The following is a 19,139-nucleotide window of genomic DNA, read 5'->3' on the forward strand; positions in this document are numbered from 1 at the left end:
CAGGGAGAGTATGCACTGAGGACCAATAGGTGTGTTCTGGTCACCATGGACATCATGGTGTTCATTACAAATTTATAAATTGGCATTCTTATCTATGGATAACTTTACTTAGGGTTCCAGTTCCCACTCCAACTTAGTGGTGTAAAACAACAATCATTTATCGTTATTGTCACCTGTGCTTTTAGGGGTTGACTGGGTTCAGCTGGGTGGTTCTTATATATGGGAGTAGCCAAGGCTCTTTGCATCTCTCTCTGGTCTCATGTGGTGTCTAGGGCTCCAAAGATGCTAGGGGGGTGGGGGGGGGGCGGAGCTAGGTAACTGCTGGATCATCTTTATAACCTAATCCTCAAAGTTCCAAGGTATCACTTCTGCTTCCCTGAAGCAAATCATGCAAGCTCACCTGTATTAAAGAGGAGAGTCTCAAAGGATTTGCAGATGTTCTAAAACCACCACAATTAGGTTCAAGGGAGTCAGTGTCCACCTTGGTCCACTCTGGTTGTATTGACAAAGCTGTGAAGTTGAAGCCTCTGAACTGGCCGAGGGGCTCTTATCCATCTTCAGCTGGCTCCTTCAATGACATTTCAGGCTCACTTCTGTCTGCAACATAAAAGTTGCTCAGAGACATCCAGACAAGGCCAAGGCTCGTTCAGTGTACTCCCGTTAGAAGGCAGGGAAGAAACGAAGCCATTCTAGAAGGCTCTTCATCCAAAAATGTTAAAGTAATGAATTTATGAAAATGAATATTCTCCATTCATGTTGATGAGGTTGGGCTTCTGTACTTTGTGTAACTTTAAGTATAGATTTAATTATTCTGTTTATAGTAGTTCTTTTCACTTTCCTCATGGACTTGCAAAACCCAGGGGTATTTGAATGGGGAAGTTCAGAGGAATAATTAGGTATGAGTTTTTTATTACAAATACTTTTTTTTAACTTTTCTAAACGGCATTAGTTTGTATATGTGTGTGTGTTTGAGACATTTCATACCATGTCAAAATTGCCAGAAATATTTCTAAAGGTAACTTTGTTAATATTATTTAACATTTCCTTAAGAAATTATTCTATAAAATTTAGACCAAAGAGCTGCAAAAGGTAAAATTAAATATACACAAATACCTGTTAGACAATGGTAAATTAAGTTAAAATAAATACCTATGAAAAATAATATTAATGTCAATTAATGTTATTCTTTTCGTTAGTTGATATGAAATTCCACAAACATTTTGAAACTTGTTGGTTTTAAATATAGCAGAGGGCATAAAAGCAAAGATGACGCAACTTTTATTTATATGATATATTCTAAGACCTTCTCTATTCTTGAAGTTATGATTCTAAAATGCACAATGGCTCAAAGGGAAAAACCGTTTATTTTCTAGACTGTCTTTTGATTTCCTTTCATATTATTATTTAATGTTACATTAAAATAAATTTTAGGAAAAAAATTTCACCCATATTTCTAACTACCAAGACTGTTTTCATTTTTTATGCATATGTACTCCTATCAAATCTTTATCCATCAAATCTGCAATGACAGAATCAACTGTACTTTGAAAGGGTGTCTGGATAAGGAAAATTAAATGAAGTAAGATCAAAGAATCTCCCTTTCCCAATCTTAAAATAAACGGACAAAAAAGTAAAAAATTAGCAACTCTTCCAGAGAATTAAGACAAAGGGAAATCTCCCTATGCTGGATCATTCATTTGCCCCTCAGTCCCACTCATACCCTTCTCTGTGCTGCCCCAGAACACTGGCCTGTGTGCACTCCATCAGTGGGGCATCTGCACCCTCTGACTGTTGCATTTGGCCAAACAGGGTGCCTAGAGTGAGGTAGAGGGCAAAAGGTGACTGTGGTCATGGTATTTCTTCCCTGGTTCTTCCATAAGCGGGCTGCCTGAGGCTTCCTGACTCCTAGGTGGCTGCCCTCATCCTTCAGGCTCAAGAGTGCTAGCATGGGGGCCTCTAGCTACATATGATGGCCCTGTGCCCTGGGTCCCCTTACACCTGCAACATTGTAAATCCCCCTGTAAATAAATCCTCCTATTGCAAGTGTGCCTCTGTTTACTAGGGAACCCTGACTGAAATGCTCCCCAATTTGTTGTATGAGGCTAACATAACCTTGAAACCCAAACCAGAAAAGGCCAGTATGAGAAAGGGCAATCTTGGGCTTGTCTCACTCATGAACATGGATACAAAAATTCTAAACAAAACATTAGTAAACACACCATGCACAAAAATCTAGATGGTTATGGACATAAATGTGAAATGCTAAACTTTAAAAATTTTAGAAGTTTTAAATGAAAATACAGGGAAATAGCTTTATGACCATGATTTCCTAAATCAGACATCAAAACTGCAAATTATAAGGAAAAAAATGATACATTCACTCCATTAAGATTAAAGATTTCTTTTCACCAACATAGCATAACACAAATGAAAAGATAAAACCATAGTTCAGAAAAAGATATTTGCAGCACATATGAGTATACCCCATAATAGTTATGATTAAGGATAAAGAAATCCTACAATTCAGTGGAATACAAACAACCAAATAGAAAAATGAGCAAAGGACTTGAAGACTTGAAAGTCACAACGAAGTCTCGGCTGTTTATTGCTTCCAGAGCGTGTCTGCTCACAGAAAAATAGAAAGATAGGGAAACTAGAAGCAGGAGAGCAGCACTGCAGAACTTCTGTGCTTTTTATTTGCTTTCAAAATGGGATCTGATGGCTATTTAAAGGGAGTAGCCTGTTTAGGAACTGGCAAACGAAATCAAGTATCTCTTTTCCAAAGTTTGCATTATAGCCACTTTGCTTTGATGAAAGTCCTACATTAGTACCTGTTTTCACTAACAGAAAGCAATCCAAAGAGGATTTTCACTTATGCAAAAAAGGCAAAAAGCTTCAGCATTTGTTTTTCAGGAGCCATTATATAGGCAGAGTGCACCCTGAGCAGCAAGAGTGGCCTTACCAAGCTCCTTCCCCACGAACTACACTCAGCATTTCAGCATCAAGTCTTTGAACTGTCTGAGCATCCGTGCTTTATCTCAATTTATTTTGTGCGTCGGTTAGCAAAATGTGTCCTAAGGTATTAGAAAAGTCTAAGAGAACTCTTACGAGTGTTACCTTTAGTGTAAAACTAGACATCATTAAACATTTCAATCGTGGTGAATGAAATAAAGATACTGTGCATTGAACTTGCCTGCGTCCCCTATTCATACTATTTACGTTCAGAGAGAAAGCATCTTGAAAGCTGCTGAGGTTACAATTGGCTCTACTAGGGCAAAGTGGTTTCTTTTTGGTAGAATCCAGTAATGGGTAAAGTGGAAAGTCTATTGGTTGAATGATTGATGGGTGTAAAAAGCATGTGTATTTATTATAGCCTTCCTACTTTTACTACATGTTAGTGTCATTTTAGGTTTTATGTGTTATTTGGTGTGGTTTGGTAGGTTATTTTGTGGTCTGGAAATGCTTCCAAATTTTTCCATATAAATTAATAGCAATTGCTTCTTCACTTTATGCCATTTCAGCTTATGAAAGGTTTTATGGTAATGCTCTACTTTCTTAGAGTGGGGAAAACCTGTATTGTGTTATGAAAAATATCTGCAGAAAGGAGACCAAAGGCTGCATGAGGACGATGGCCTGCTAATAAACCCCTCCATCCTCGGTGTCCTTATTTACCTCTGATCCCCAGGTGAGAGTCCTGCATAGAGAGAATGTCCGGTCTCCTGTGACATCTCTGACTTTCTGAGCCTCATGATTTCTCAGGTTTCTTAGTCTAGAAAGAGAAAATGTACACTGGGCCTTTTGGGGTTGTGCCAGTATAAGGCATCTGTAGTACCACCTCGTAACTATTAACATTCTGTGCCTGCAGCTGGCCTGCTCCCTGGAACTAGCAGACATTTCCAGCGAAGGTCAGTCACGTCTTTCTTCTGCAGCCCCAGGGAAGGGGGCTCGGGGCTGCAGTGGGGGCTGCTGCTGGCAGCCTTGGCAATGCTCCCCAGCACCTCTCTTGGGAGAGTACTCTGGCAGGTTCCCAGATTGCAGTTTGCTCCTTGATGGACTGGTTGTGAAAGGTTTCTGGAAGTAGAGTGGATCTCAGACAAATTTGCTTCCTGCCTGGGTTATATCCTGGTCAGTAGTTCAGAGCAGCACTATTTAGGGGACAAAGAAGAGCTTATCAAACAGTGCTACAAAAGAAAAACAATAGAGAGTGGAGAAAAGAATTCAACTGAGGTCACTCCCCTTGTTTGCAAGGGCTTATTTGTTCTCTGAGAGTGAGGAGAAATGCACAATAGCAGATGTAGGCTCATGAAGAGAGGGGTCACACCCTGACCCTTATTTCAGCCCCTATGGTATGCTGTCAATGGCAATGGGGATGGAAAGAGAGCGGGGGTGGGGGGTGTTCACAGGAAATAGCCTGAAACCCCAGGGCAGTTGCACCTGCTTCACCTCCATGGCTGCTAGGGGAGGGTCCCCTTCTTGTTGAAATAACTGACACCATTGAGCCCTGTGTGCCAGGCACTGTACTTGGCACTTTTGTACCTTTTATAATTTAATCCTCACAATCTTCGGAAGTCTTTACTATTACACCAATTTTGCAGATGAGGAAACTGAGACTTAGAAAGTGAAGCAACTGCTAAACAACAGTGGAAAGGCTGTCCCATATCTGGCCGTTATCTAGCTCTCCCACCCTCACAACCGACCCAGGTCCCACAGCAAGACCAGGACTGACCAGCCTGGATGTCAGGGCTGTTATCTGGGCAGGGGATGCTCTATCCAGTTACCTGTACCAAAACTTGCCCGGCATCCTAGGGCATGGATTCCTACCTGCTAGATGACCTCTAGGTGCCTTCCTACTTTGGTGAGCAAGGGCACCCCACTGCAACTTTCCAAGTATAACATGATGACCAATGGTTTTAACCAGGCTGATGGATGATCTGTGCAGGCCAGAGAGTGCTGGGGTCCAGGAGGAGCCTGAGAAGTTCATCTCGAGTGGGGGAGGGGAATCAAGGACAAGGTAGGAGGAAGCAGTGAACTGAAAGCCACGGCGAGGACACTGGTCTTCAGACCTCTCAGCCCATAGAGGCACAACCTTCCTGCCTGCAGTAATAAGACACACTCTCCCTTTGTTTCCTGCTTGTTTTCCCCTGGGAGCAGCCTGACTGGGTGACAACAGGCAGAACCAGGAAAGTGTGTAGCTCACAGAAGGGCTCCTTTGGGCCCCAGCACCTCACTCGCACACCACATAGCCACGGGTTGACCGGAGATAAATCCTACCCACTTGCCACCATGACTTGTCCAGCAGTATCCCTGCTACCAGGTTGAGCCTGTGAGTCAGGCCAGGTTTGTGGGGCTCTTGGGAAAGGTGCTTCTTCTTTCTTAAGAAACAAACTACCAGCAGGGCTAACCATCTTCCTCTGGGTAGAATGGCTGCAGTTGAGCAGGTAGCCTGGGCACAGGAAGGTGGGAGGGCTGCAGTGCAGGCCTTGCTCTTCTCAGACTTGTCCCTGTGGAGCTCTGGCCAACAGTAGACTTTTCTCACTCAGTGCCCCAGGTACTAGTCATGAAAAGGGGAACAGTGGCAGCAGGAAGGGGACACCAGGCCAAGGGTTTATTCCATAGGAAGCATTGTGCTTATTCCTGCACACCCTTCATTTGTCTATCTGTCTACCTCTCTATCCATCCACCTGTCCATCCATCCATCCATCCATCCATCCATCCATCCATCCATCCATCCATCCAAACTGCTTTCTTGAGGTACAACTGACATACCATAAACTGCACACATTTAAAGTGCACAATTTGATGAGTTTTGACAAATGTGTCACCATGAAATCATCACTACGATCCATATTGTACGAACGAAATTCAGGGAATCAATAACGCACTTAGACTTAGCTAATTTGCAGTTTAACTCACCACATAGCTCGCTATCTAGCCACCTGTAATTAGATTTAATTTGTTTGCAGTTTGATCCATTCTGATATTCATCTGTTTTCTCTTTGTTTCTCCCCTCACTCACTGATTAATTGAAGAACTCTGTTTGTTCCTTTTCTGAAGTAAACCCATACCTCATTAATTAACAACATCCTAACCTGGAAAGAGCAATTTCTTAATCCTCAGGTGCCCAGACACTGGAATCCAATTTACAACTTTTTGAAGTTTTTACTGGTGATGCATTAAAGTCCCAGGCCAAGTCCAGAGTCCAGACATAACATTGTCTTCAAATAGAGCAGACCCCAGGAAGGATGTCAGCCCTCAGAACTGCCTGACCAGCCCCCAGACCTGCCTAACTCACTCCCCCTTTCCTACACAAGAAAAAGCTAACCTGAAGTTAGGTGCAGCTGCCTGTCAGGCTCTGCCCTGGCAAAGGAGTCTGCCAGTATTTCTCTCTTGCACCTCTGTCTCAGCAGCTGTCCACTCTCAGAGTCTGTCTGGACTCTGCCCTGGTGACCCCCACCCCCACTCCTGCCGGTGTTTCTCTCCTTACTAACTGAGGCAGCCATCATCCATGGACACTGCCATGGGCATTCTCTCTCTGCCCCAACTTTAATAAAAAACTTCCTTTGTAGAGTCTGTGAATGCTTTCATCTTTTGTGAATGACCAGGAGTTAATTCCATGCCACGAAACATACAATGAACGCATGTATCACCCAAAGTTTCCTCTACCCTTTTGCACTTCCTCCTTCCTGCCACTCCTTGTTCCATGGACGTATGCAGGCCCTATTTTTCCTGCAATTCATGCTATAACCCGGGCCTCTATTCCCCCCTTCTTTTATTGAAAGGAGTAGGGCTCTTATTTTTCACTTTTCCTATGAACATAACCAGCCTTCCTAATTTACCCTTATTGCATGGAAATAACTAGGCTCCCTATTTTCCTTTTAGTCCATGGCTGTAACCAGGCAACAAATTTTACTATCATTTCACGGAAATAAATAGGTCCTCTATTTTCCCCAGGCCATAGACAGAGCCAGGGCATCTAGTTCACTGTTATTTCTTGGACATAACCATGTGCCTGATTTTCCCCTTTTCCATGAAAATGTCCAGAAACCCTACTTTCCCCTAATTCCATGGGCACGACCAGGTTCCCTGTTTTTCCTATTAAGTGGATGTAATTAGTTCCCCTGTTTCTTCCTTATTTCATGGATTTAACCATATGTTTTCCCTGGGCACATTCATATCTCCAAGTTTCTTCTTATTCTTGGACATGTAGGGCTTCCTATTTTGCCTTTATTCCATAGACACAATCAGACCTCATACTTTTCCTTGGACGTTATTAGCTGAATATTTTCCACTTCATGCATGGACAAGCCAGTCCTTATTTACCCTCTTTCATGTACACAATCATGGCTTTTCTTATGTTCCATGGTCATGGCCAGTGTCCCTATTTCCCCCTATTGCATGAACATAGTCACAGTCTCTATTTTTCTCCTCTTTTATACATAATGAGGTCTTGTATTTTCTTTTTATTCTGTGGACATGATCAGGACACTCTGCTGTTTCCCTTATTCTGTGGACTTAATCAGGTCTCCTACTTTCCCCTTGTTACCTGGACACTGGCACCCTATTTTCTACTCATTGCATGGAAATAATCTGGCCTAATATTTTTCCTTTCCATGGATTTTATCAGGTTCCATATTTTTCTCTTAATTCATAGACATAGATAGGCCCCTTATTTTTACCATATTCCATGGACATGATGGGCCCCCTGGTTTCCCTCATTTTATAGACATTAAATTGCTGGCTTTCCTCACAGTTTATTCTATGGGTATAATCGAGCCAGTTATTTTCTCTTTATTCCATGATCTTAACCAAGCTTCCTGTTCCCCCTTATACAATGAACATTACTAGAATCCTATTTTCTCCTCATTCCATAGACATGACCAGCCCCCTATTTTCCCCTTATTATACAGATATGACCAAAACCGCTATTTTCCCCCTAGTCTATAGAAATAATCTGTCCTCCTATATTTTTCCTTTAATTTATGGATATTACACAGCTGCATATTTTTCAGTTAAGCCATGGCTCCCTATTTTTCAGTTAACCAGGCTCGGCATTTCCCCTTATTCCATGGACATGACCAGGACTCCTATTTTGCCCTAAGTCCATGAACATGCCCCATTTTATCCTTATCCATAGACATAACCAGAGCCCTACTTTTTTCCTTATTCCATGAACATGACCTGGACACCTATTTTCTCCATAAGCATAAAATTGATGGGGCCTCCTATTTCCCCCCATTTCCTGGGATGTGTCCATTTCCCTTTTTCCAGAGATGTGATCAGGACCCGTGCTCTCCCCTTATTCCATGGAAATAATCGGCTCTCCTATTTCCCTCTAATCCACGATGTGATAGACTGAATAATGGCCCTCCAAAAGATATACACACTTTAACCCCTGAACCCCTGGAACTTGTGAACATTACCGTACATGGCAAAAAAGGACTTTGAAGATATGATGAAGTTCAAGATCTTGAGATGGACAGATCATCCTGGAATTTCCAGGTTGGCACTAAATGTCATCCATATAACCTTATAAGAGGGAGCCAGAGGAAAATTTGACGCAGACAAAAGAGTAAGAGGTGACATGATCACAGAAACAGAGATTGGGATGATGTGACCACAAACCAAGGAATGCCAGCAGCCAGTGGAAGCTAGAAGAGGCAAAGAACAGATTCTCCCCTAGAGCTTATGGAGGGATGGTCCAGTGGAAATGACTTTGAGTGTCTGGCTTCCATAACTGTGAGAAAATAAATTTCTGTTATTTTGAGCCACTGGGTTTGTGCTAATTTGTTGTAGTAACCATAGGAAACTACCGTATTTTGCCATGTATAATGGGCACTTTTTTGCCCAATTTTTTTGAGGGCAAAATAAGGATGCACATTATACATTGGTAGTAGTAATTCCATATCTATGTAAATGTTTTTAAGGTTTTCATTTATGTTTATGAGTTAAAAGTGTAACTCTAGACATCAATAACGATATCCGCATGCAAAATAATACCCTGCAATATGATAATCAGTTTTGTTGAACTTACTACAAACTTGCAACAATGAAGAGCTCTTGGCTTTCTATGATGCCTAATATCATAAATTTGTTACCGGTACATAAAATTTCTTGTACCTTGTATCTGTCATTGTGTCTTGTAATTATTTGTTGCATAAAATTTCTTGTACCATAATATGTTAATAAATAAATGCTAAAATTCCTTTATAATACAAAAAGCAAGTACCTAAATAAAAAAATAAAAATTTGAATTAAAAAATTAAAATGAAAGATTCTTTTCCCCCAGAAAGTTTGGGCCAAAAACGAGGGTGCACATTATGCACAGCAAAATACCGTAAGACACACAGATACACCGTGCTTCCTATTTTCTTCTTATTCCAGGGACATTTAGTGGTTGAAGTGTTTCCCAAAAATATATGCCCAAGTTCTAACCACTTGTACTTGTGAATGTGACCTTTTTTGGATGTAGCTGTTTTTACAGATCTAATTAAGTTAAGAATCTTAGGATGAGATCATATTGGATTTAAGGTAGGTCCCAAATCCAATCACTCATGTTCCTAAAAGAGAAAGGATAGATATGGGGGTGTGGAGAAAAGGCCATGTGAAAACAGAAACAGAGATTGGAGTTAATGCTGCCCAAGCCAGGAGTGACAAGATAAGGCTCCATTTTTTGTTTTATTGTAAGGACATAGCCAGGGTCTATATATGTTCTTATTCCATAGAAATTACCAGGGATCCGTTTTTATCTTACTTTATGGACATATAGCCAAAGTTCAGATTTCCTAAACAGATTTATTTTTATGTATTTTTATGTATGTTTATGGGTTTTCTTTTTTAATAATTATTTTGTTTTTCAATTACAGTTGGCATACAATATTATATTAGTTTCAGGTGTACCACATAGTGATTAAACATTTATATAACTTACTAAGGGATCACCTCAATAAATGTAGTACCCACCTGACACCATACATAGTCATTACAATATTATTGACTATATTCCTTAAGCTATAGTTTACATCCCCATGACTATTTTGTAACTACCAGTTTGTACTTCTTAATCCTTCCCCCTTATTCACCCACTCCCAGCCCCCTCCCATCTGGCAACCAACAAAATGTTCTCTGTATGTATGAGTTTGTTTCTCTCTTGTTTGTTTATTTTATTCTTTAGCTTCTACACATAAATGAAATCACATTGCATCTGTCATTCTCTACCTGACTTACTACACTCAACACAATACCATCCATGCTGCCACACATGGAAAGAACCCATTCCCTTTCATGGCCAAGCAATATTCCATTATGCTCTTTATCTATTCATCCATAAATGAACACCCAGGCTGCCTCCATATCTTGTCCATTGTAAATAATGCTGCAATGAACATATGGATGAACATGTCCCCTCAGAGTAGCATTTTGAATTTCTCCAGATAAATACCCAGAAGTGGGACTACTGAGTCCTTCTTTGTCTCTTGGTATAGCCTTTTTTTTTTAAGTTAAGACCTTTATGGTAGAAGAATTGCAAATATATATACCTACGGTATTATAGAAGCAGGACCTGACTATTTTACTGTAGAAGGTGGCTATCTGTAAGCCAGTGACTGTTATTAGTATCCAATAGTCCTTGAATATGGTGAGGGGCATAAACAGTTAAGTCTTGCCCCATTGTAAGCTTGGTTGCCTTGCGGACCAGAAGAGCAGCTGCTGCTACTGCCTGGAGGCAAGCTACCCAGCTGACACCAAGAGATTCAGTTCCTTACTTAAATAGCCCACCGGTTGTTGTGAGTGTCCCGTGGGCTGTGTTTGGACTCCAAAAGCCATTCCTTTTCTCTCTGTTACATATAAATGAAAGGATTTTCCTGTGGACAGGCTTAAAGATGGGGCGCTTAAAAGAGCCTGTTTTAAAAGGCTGAAAGCCTGTTCTGCCTCAGCTCCAAAGTAGCAGCTGGGTATTTGCAGTCTGAGTATCTTTAGTCAATTGATAGAGAGGACAGGCCATTTCTCTGTATCCTGGGATCCATAGGCAGCAGTAGCCGGTGATGCCTAGGAAGGCCCTTAGTTGTTTAAGGGTCTTAGGTAGGGGATACGTGGAGATGGGACAGAGCCTGTCCTCTCCTAGGCCCTAGTCTCTTTAGAGGTAATTAGCCTAAGATATTTGACAGAAGTCTGACACATCTGGGCGTTGACCTTGGAAATCTTGTAGCCCTTAGAGGCTAAAAAATTTAGAAGAGCAATGGTGCCCCGACTGATGAGGTTTTCAGATGGAGCACGTAATAAGAGATCATCGACATATTGTAAGAGTGTGCAACAGTCATAAGAAAATTCTAACAGGTCCTTAGAGAGGGCCTGTCCAAAGAGGTGGGGACTATCTCTAAATCCTTGGGGGAGGACTGTCCAGGTGAGCTGTGAAGTCTGGCTTTCGGGGTCCTTAAAAGCAAAGATATATCATGACTCAGAGTGCACAGATATGCAGAAGAAGGCATCTTTTAAATCTAACACCATGAACCATCTGTCAGTCTCAGATATTTGGGCTAGGAGCGTTTAAGAATTTGGAACTACAGGGTGTATAGGAATGACTGCCTCGTTGATGGCTCAGAGGTCTTGAACTAATTTCCATTCCCCATTTGGTTTTGGAATTCCTAAGATGGGGGTATTGCAAGGACTACTACATTCTTTAAGAAGGCCTTGTCGTTTGAGATTGTTAATGATAGGTTATTAGTCCTTTCTGCGCCTCAGGTTTTAGAGGGTATTGTCTTTGGCAAAGAAATAGAGTGGGGTCCTTAAGATGGATGTGTACTGGGGTGACTGTTAAGGCACAGACAACTACCCTCTGTGTGGCCCAAACATCAGGGTTGATGTCGGTTCTATTACCAAGAGGCAGCTAGGAGGACTTCCAGGGGCCAGGAGAACAATAGTTCCCATCTCAGTCATAATATCTCTTTCAAACAGTGAGGTTTTCTGGCATGATTAAGAAAGAATGGGAGAACATTAGGTCACCCCATATGCATCCTAAGAGCTGAGACAAATATTTAGTAATTGGCTTTCCCGTTATTCCATGGACAGTAACATGTCGATTGGAGAGGGTCCCTCAGTTGGAGAGGAGGACAAAGAAAGTGACTTCTGTGTCTAGAAGGAAATCAATAGATTTTCCTTTTACTTCTAGGGTTACCTGGGGCTCAAGAGTCCCAATAGCCAAATGTGATGAGGGAGCCATTGATAGAAGCCCCGGGCCCCATCAGTCTCGAGTGGGGGTCCAGCTGGGCGAGGCTGGTCCCAGGGGTGGAGGCCTCCAGGGACAGTCTGATTTCCAGTGATCTCCTTTAGAAATGGGACAGGGCTGCGGAGTTCTCCGAGTGGGCTCCAGTCACTGTTGACCTTCCCTTCACCTGTGGCCAGACTGTCCACAATGGTGGCAGTCAGACTTTCCTCAGGTACCCTGTGGAGCTGTGGTCTATAAGGCAACCACTAATACCTCCACCTTTCTTCTTATGCTCCTCTCCTTGTCCTGAGCTTCCTCCTGGTCCCAACGATAAAAGACGATGTTGGCTACCCTGAGTAACTGATCCAAGGTGCGTTTGGGACCTTTGGGACCAATGGCCAATTTCTGTAATTTCCTGCGGATATCTGGGGCAGCCTGAGTTATAAATTTATCCTTTAAAAGGATTTCTGCTTCAAGGGAGTCTGGCCCAATAGGAGTGAACTTGATTAGGGCTTCCCTGAGTCTTTCTAAAATGGCTGAGGGATTTTCTTCTGAATTCTGGCTAACGGTAGATAGTTTTGAATAATTGATGGGCTTAGTTCTAGTTCTCAGACACTCTAAAATGCATGCCAGAAAGTGTTTTTCTCTGCCAATTTCCCATAGCTGTATCAGGGTCCCACTGTGGATCTGTAGCAGGTACTGCTTGCTTGCTTTCCTGTAGAGAAGGGCTCCAGAGTGGGGTCTCATTCTATTTGTTCATCATGATATACTAGGAACATGATATGCATATGATCATGTCCAAATTTTTTGATTTCTTGTAGAGCTGCCTGTTTTTCAGAGTTAGTGAGAGTCTTATTTAAAAGTAACACCTTTCCAAGAAAGGTCAAAGACCTAAGTTAGGTTCTGGAAGGCTTCTATATATTTGTCAGGGTCATTTGAAAACTTCCCTAGGTCCCCTTTATTTGTCTGAGATCCTGTAGGGAGAAAGGGACTTGAACGCTGACAGGCCCAAATTCTTCTGGCATCTCCTGTAAGGGAAGGAGATTTGTTCTTAGTTGGGAGCGCCTTTGTACAGGAGGTCCTGGATATGGAGGGCAATAAGACGGAGCTGGGGTAGGTGTCAGCTCAGGAGGAAGAGTAGGGTATAGAGCTTTGGGATATTCCTCTGGCTGAGGATCTTATGGGGGAGCCTCCTTTAAGGAGGAAGATCCCATTGGGGATTCCTTTGAGGTAATCGCCTTTGGAGGAGGGGGACAAGAGACTACAGCCACAAGGGCTGGATCTATCTTACACTTTTGGCAAAGATCTGGGTTATCTCTTAGAGCAAAGAAGGCCTGTACATAAGGAACTTCTGATCATTTGCCTTCCCTCCTGCAAAATAGATCTAATTGCATGATAGTATTATAGTTAGTACTTCCCACAAAAGGCCAAGTTTCCCCATCTTCCAACTTGTATTGAGGCCAAACCTCAGAGCAAAAGAAAACCAGGTGCTGCTTCTTCAAGGTCTGAGGGTCAAATTTGTCCCAATGTTTCAAGATGCAATTCAGAGGGGTGAAGATGCGTGAGGGCTGATTGCCCATCTGGAAGGGAGGAAGAACAGAAAGGCGTACCTCTGCAATTCATCTCCCACCACCTTGTCTAGGGCGTCCCCTAGAGGTCTGGACCATGGAGACCGCACAATCGGTTCCGAAGCGTGTGGGAGACACGGAGTGCCAGGGTTGACAATGCTTGACTGGGCTGCCTGACCCTGTCCCAGGTGGGTGCCTACCCAAGTCCATAGATATCCCTGCCTAGTTCTTTGGTGCTGGCCTACAAGCCAGTAAAGGCTACTGCCAATGATGTGATATATTAGAGTAGAGGGGTGTATGCCCTGACTTTGGGCATCACAAAAATTGGTGGCAAGATCAATATAATAATGGCCTTCTAAATAAAGGTATTTAAGGAGGGAGAATATATTTAGAGCTTGTAAGGAAAGCATTCGGTCTAAATAAAGAGGTGTAGGGGGAAGTTTTGATTCCCAATAAGTAAGTGGGGGCGGGAGGTAAAAAGAGGAAATAAAAAACACCAAAAGCCTTCAGATAAGGCTTCTTCCTTGAGAAAAAGCTAATCAGGAATATGTCCTTTAAAGACAGAGATCCATGTTCTTACCTTAAGATTTTCTTGATGCTGGTGAAGAGTGTTGAGGAGGTCTCTGGACCAGTGTTTCAAGAGCTGAGGAGAGACGGTGACAGGATGAAAAGAGCACTATAGGTGGAGGAGTCATCCCACTGGCACCCTTACAGGTGGTTGGGCTGGGAAGGGACCAGAGAGACCTTTGGAACCCACCGCAGAACAGCCGTCTGAAAAGGCCCACAATCCCGGCCACGTGCCAGTATTCAGCTTCCTCACAGAAAGGAAAAAAGCAGTGGAGGAATAGGAGAAAGAAGCAGAGACGGGGAGGGGAGAGCCTCCGGATGGCACCCTTTCGGGCAGTCGGGCTGGGGGAAGACTCAGGGAGGCTTTGGGACCCATTGCAGAGTAACTGCGACCAGAGCCTCTCAATTGCTGCCAAGAGCCATTCACCCTGACCTTGCACCATTTTCGGACCCCTCGCCTTACAAAAGAGAAGGCAAAAGGAAAGGCAGTTGAACTGTGGCCAACATTCCTCCTGCTCAGTGCCAGAGAGGATTGGCCAGAGCCCTTCTGCAAAGCCTGCTCTCCTTATATTAAGGTTGGCAGCCATGCCATTCGCTTTTAACTGGCTGATGGAGACCCAATATTTGTGTGACAGGAGAAAGAAACAAAAATAATGAAAGCCCATGAGTGGGCAAGTAGACAAGCACAGATAATATTTATCTCTCCCAAATCCTGTCAAATGAGCCCCCAAATGATGTAGGATGCTCCTTAATGTATGCCAGCTTTGTAGTGTCGTGGAACCAAAGAATGGATACGCGGACCAGGGAGAGGCACAGAGTTGCACAGGAAGATAGTTTATAATAGCAAGCAAAGAGTTACACCTCCAGAGTGGGAGGGGGTACCCAAAACTTGGATGCCTACTAGATGAGACAAAAAGCTTGTTTATATACCTTTATTTCTACCTGGGAGGGAGATGTTAGGATGTTGGTGTCTACGGATACAATGTTTCCCAGACTTGCTCTACTGCTCAGCTTGGGGAAGACCTTTGAAACAACTTAGTTGCCCCACAGCATGATTGATGATATTTTTGCCCTGGTACGATGGTCCTGGTATGGTTACCTTGGTCCTGGTATGGTTACCTTATCCTGGTATGTGTACCTTACCGTGGTATGGGTAAGTTCTGTTTTTGCTCAGTCTACCAAGGAATTTCTAACTGCCTGATTTTATACTAACTAACCTGCCTCAAAGCTACTACCCCTCTTACATCTTATATAGCTGTTACGATACCATTGACTATCTTCCCTGTGCTGTACTTTACATTCCGTGACTAGATATACCTATATATTTAGTTATAGTTGACATTCAATATTATTCTACTTCAGCTCTTCAGTTGTATAGCACATTGTTCAGGCATATAGCCTTTTTAAAAAGCCTATTTGGTCTTGTGTAAGTATTGCTACCTCACCTTTTTTTAATGTTTCTTTGTTTCGATTTTCACAAAATATCTTTTTCCACCCCTTTACTTTCCATTTGTGTGTGTCTTTTGATCTGAAGTGAGTCTCTTGTAGGCAGCATATGTAAGGGTTATCCATTCAGCCACAACTATCTTTTGATTGGAGCATTTAATCCATTTACATTTAAAGTAATTGTTGAGGAGACTCAAGATGGTGGAATATATAGACACTGTGCCTGCTTCCTTCCGTGAACACATTAAAATTACAACTAAATTATAGAACAATCAACCTGGAGAACCATCTGAAGTCTAGCTGAACAGAAGTTTTATATATACTAAGGATATAAAGAAGAAGCCATGTTGAGAGTGGTAGGAAGGGTGAAATGGACTGGCCTCAAACCTCCGGGTAGTGGTTGAGAATCAGGAGAGACATCTCAGCTGTGGAAGTTTCCCCCAGAGGAGCATAGGACCCCAGACCCACACCAGGGTCTCCAGCCTTGAATACTGATGCTGGGAAGAGGAACCCCTACAACATCTGGCTGTGAAAAACAGTGGGGATTCTGACCATCTTGGTGGGACAGAAGGAGGCAGGAAACTCAGATATACTATTAAAGGGGCCATGCACAGACTCACTCCCTTGCAGGCACTCATCCTGAGCTCCGGTGAGGGATGGTGACTCAGGGGGCATCAGAGGCATACAAAGGCAGACTGAGGTATGTGGCTTCTGGGCAAGGGCTGGAAGACAGTCAACATTTTTCCTATGTGGTGTCCTTCTCCTGTGCAGCCAGCACAGGTGGGTGCCATCTTTCCTGTGTTGAGCCCTTCCTTACACAGCCAAATCTGAATCTATTTGGTCTGGTGAGCTCCACTGCTCCACCCTGCTGACTCACTGGGACCCTGCCCTATCCAACTCCCCCAATGCCAGAGGCCCTTCCTCTGTAATTAGCCAGCCCTGTCTGCATTGCACTCTTTCTTGGAAAACTATGAGAGTCTGTGTACTCTGGAAACTGGACTTGGTGTACTCTGAGACTTTTGCTGAGTAGCTCCAGGCTCAGCACTGCACTAGAATCTACACAAACCAGAATCTACACTAACCTGTGAACACAACTCTTCCCACACTTGTGACTCCCTGAAACACTGCCCACCCAACTTGCATACCGCTGAAGAATTTATCAATGGCTGAATCTTAAGGGAGCCAGCAGGTGGCCACAGGCCTCGGGGTGTCCTGGCTTTTTGCAGAGCTATTCCAGGCCCAGTACTGGTGCAGCCATCCTCTGTTTACAGCTTGGCCTCTCCCGCATGCCTTCAGGTTTAGCACAGGTAGCAAAAAACCATAGAGCACTTTGTAGTTCCTACCAGGTAGTCCTCAACTGGTCACAGGCAGTGAGCAACATGGATCTTCACCAGAGTCCCTCCCAAGAGGTCTAAAAACCAACATACTTGGCAGTTGGCTTCAGAGCATAGCAGAGCACCACCCAATCAACTTCACAAGTGGCACACTAAAGGGCAGTCTCAACAGGCACCAGAACCCACTGGGGTGAATCTCACTCAGTGAGGAAAGCCCAACACACAGTAGCCTGTATGATGTGGACCAAATCCCACAGCCAATCAGTTCAAGGGACAATCCTACCCACTGGAGTGCCAATAACAATTAAGGCTCAACTATAACAGGAGGACACACAACCCACAAAAGAGACACTACTGGAGGACCCAGAGCTTGTGATCAGAGACACTGTGCTAAGGCTCCACAGGGCACATACTACATAAGGCCACCTTGCCAAGACTGGGAGACATAGCAGATCTACCTACTACATAGAAACAAACACACAGAGGCAGCCAAAATGAAGACATAATAATGAAAAGAAGTCCCAAATGAAAGAACAGGAGAAAGCTCCAGAAAAAGAACTGAACAAAAGGAAGACAAGCAACCTACCCGAGACAGAGTTCAAAACAATGGTTATAAGAATGCTCAGGAACTTAGTGAGAACTTCAACTGAGAGATAGAAAACATAACAAAAGGACATAGAAACCATAAAAAAAAGAACCAGTCAAAAGAAAAGAATACAATAACTGAAATGAAGAATTTAATAGAAGGAATCACCAGCAGACTAGATGAAGCAGAGGATCGAATCAGTGATTTGGAACAGAATATTGCAGAAAACACCCAATTGGAGCAACAAAAACAAAAACAAATCCAAAAAATGAGGATAGTTTAAGAGACTTCTGGGATAACATCAAGTGTAACAGCATTCACATCATTGGGGTACCAGAAGGAGAAGAGAGAAAGAAAGGGATTGAGAATCTGTTTGAAAAAATAATGACTAAAAACTTTCCTAACTTGGAGAAGGAAACAGACATGAAATTCAGAGATGAACCCAAACAGGCCCACACGAAGACACAGTATAATTAAAATTGTAAAGGTTAAAGACAAAGAGAGAATCTTAAAAAGAGCAAGAGAAAAGCATTTAGTTATCTACAAGGGAGCTCTCAAAAGACATAGGAGGGCTGAATGGATAAGAAAACAAAACCCTTACATATGCTGCCTACAAAGAGACTTACTTCAGATTGAAAGACACACATAGACTGAAATTAAAGGGTTTGAAAAAGATATTTCATGAAAATGGAAACAAACAAAAAAACAAATCCAAAGAATGAGGATAGTTTAAGAGACTTCTGGGATAACATCAAGTGTAACAGCATTCACATCATTGGGGTACCAGAAGGAGAAGAGAGAAAGAAAGGGATTGAGAATCTGTTTGAAAAAATAATGACTAAAAACTTTCCTAACTTGGAGAAGGAAACAGACATGAAATTCAGAGATGAACCCAAACAGGCCCACACGAAGACACAGTATAATTAAAATTGTAAAGGTTAAAGACAAAGAGAGAATCTTAAAAAGAGCAAGAGAAAAGCATTTAGTTATCTACAAGGGAGCTCTCAAAAGACATAGGAGGGCTGAATGGATAAGAAAACAAAACCCTTACATATGCTGCCTACAAAGAGACTTACTTCAGATTGAAAGACACACATAGACTGAAATTAAAGGGTTTGAAAAAGATATTTCATGAAAATGGAAACAAACAAAAAAAAACAAAAAAAGCTGGGGCAACAATGCTTATACCAAATGAAATAGACTTTAAAACAAAGACTATAACAAGAGACAAAAAGGGACCCAATAATCCCATTTCTGGATATTTATCTGAAGAAACACAAAACACTTCTTTGAGGGAGCATATGCAACCATACATTCATTGCAGCATTGTTTACAGTGACCAAGATGTGGAGGCAGCCTGGGTGTCCACTGGTACATGAATGAATAAAGAGGAGGTAGTACATATATACAATAGAATATTTTTTGGCCATGGAAGGGAA

The sequence above is a fragment of the Rhinolophus sinicus genome, linkage group LG13 (assembly GCF_036562045.2).
Source record: "Rhinolophus sinicus isolate RSC01 linkage group LG13, ASM3656204v1, whole genome shotgun sequence".
Lineage (NCBI taxonomy): Eukaryota > Metazoa > Chordata > Mammalia > Chiroptera > Rhinolophidae > Rhinolophus > Rhinolophus sinicus.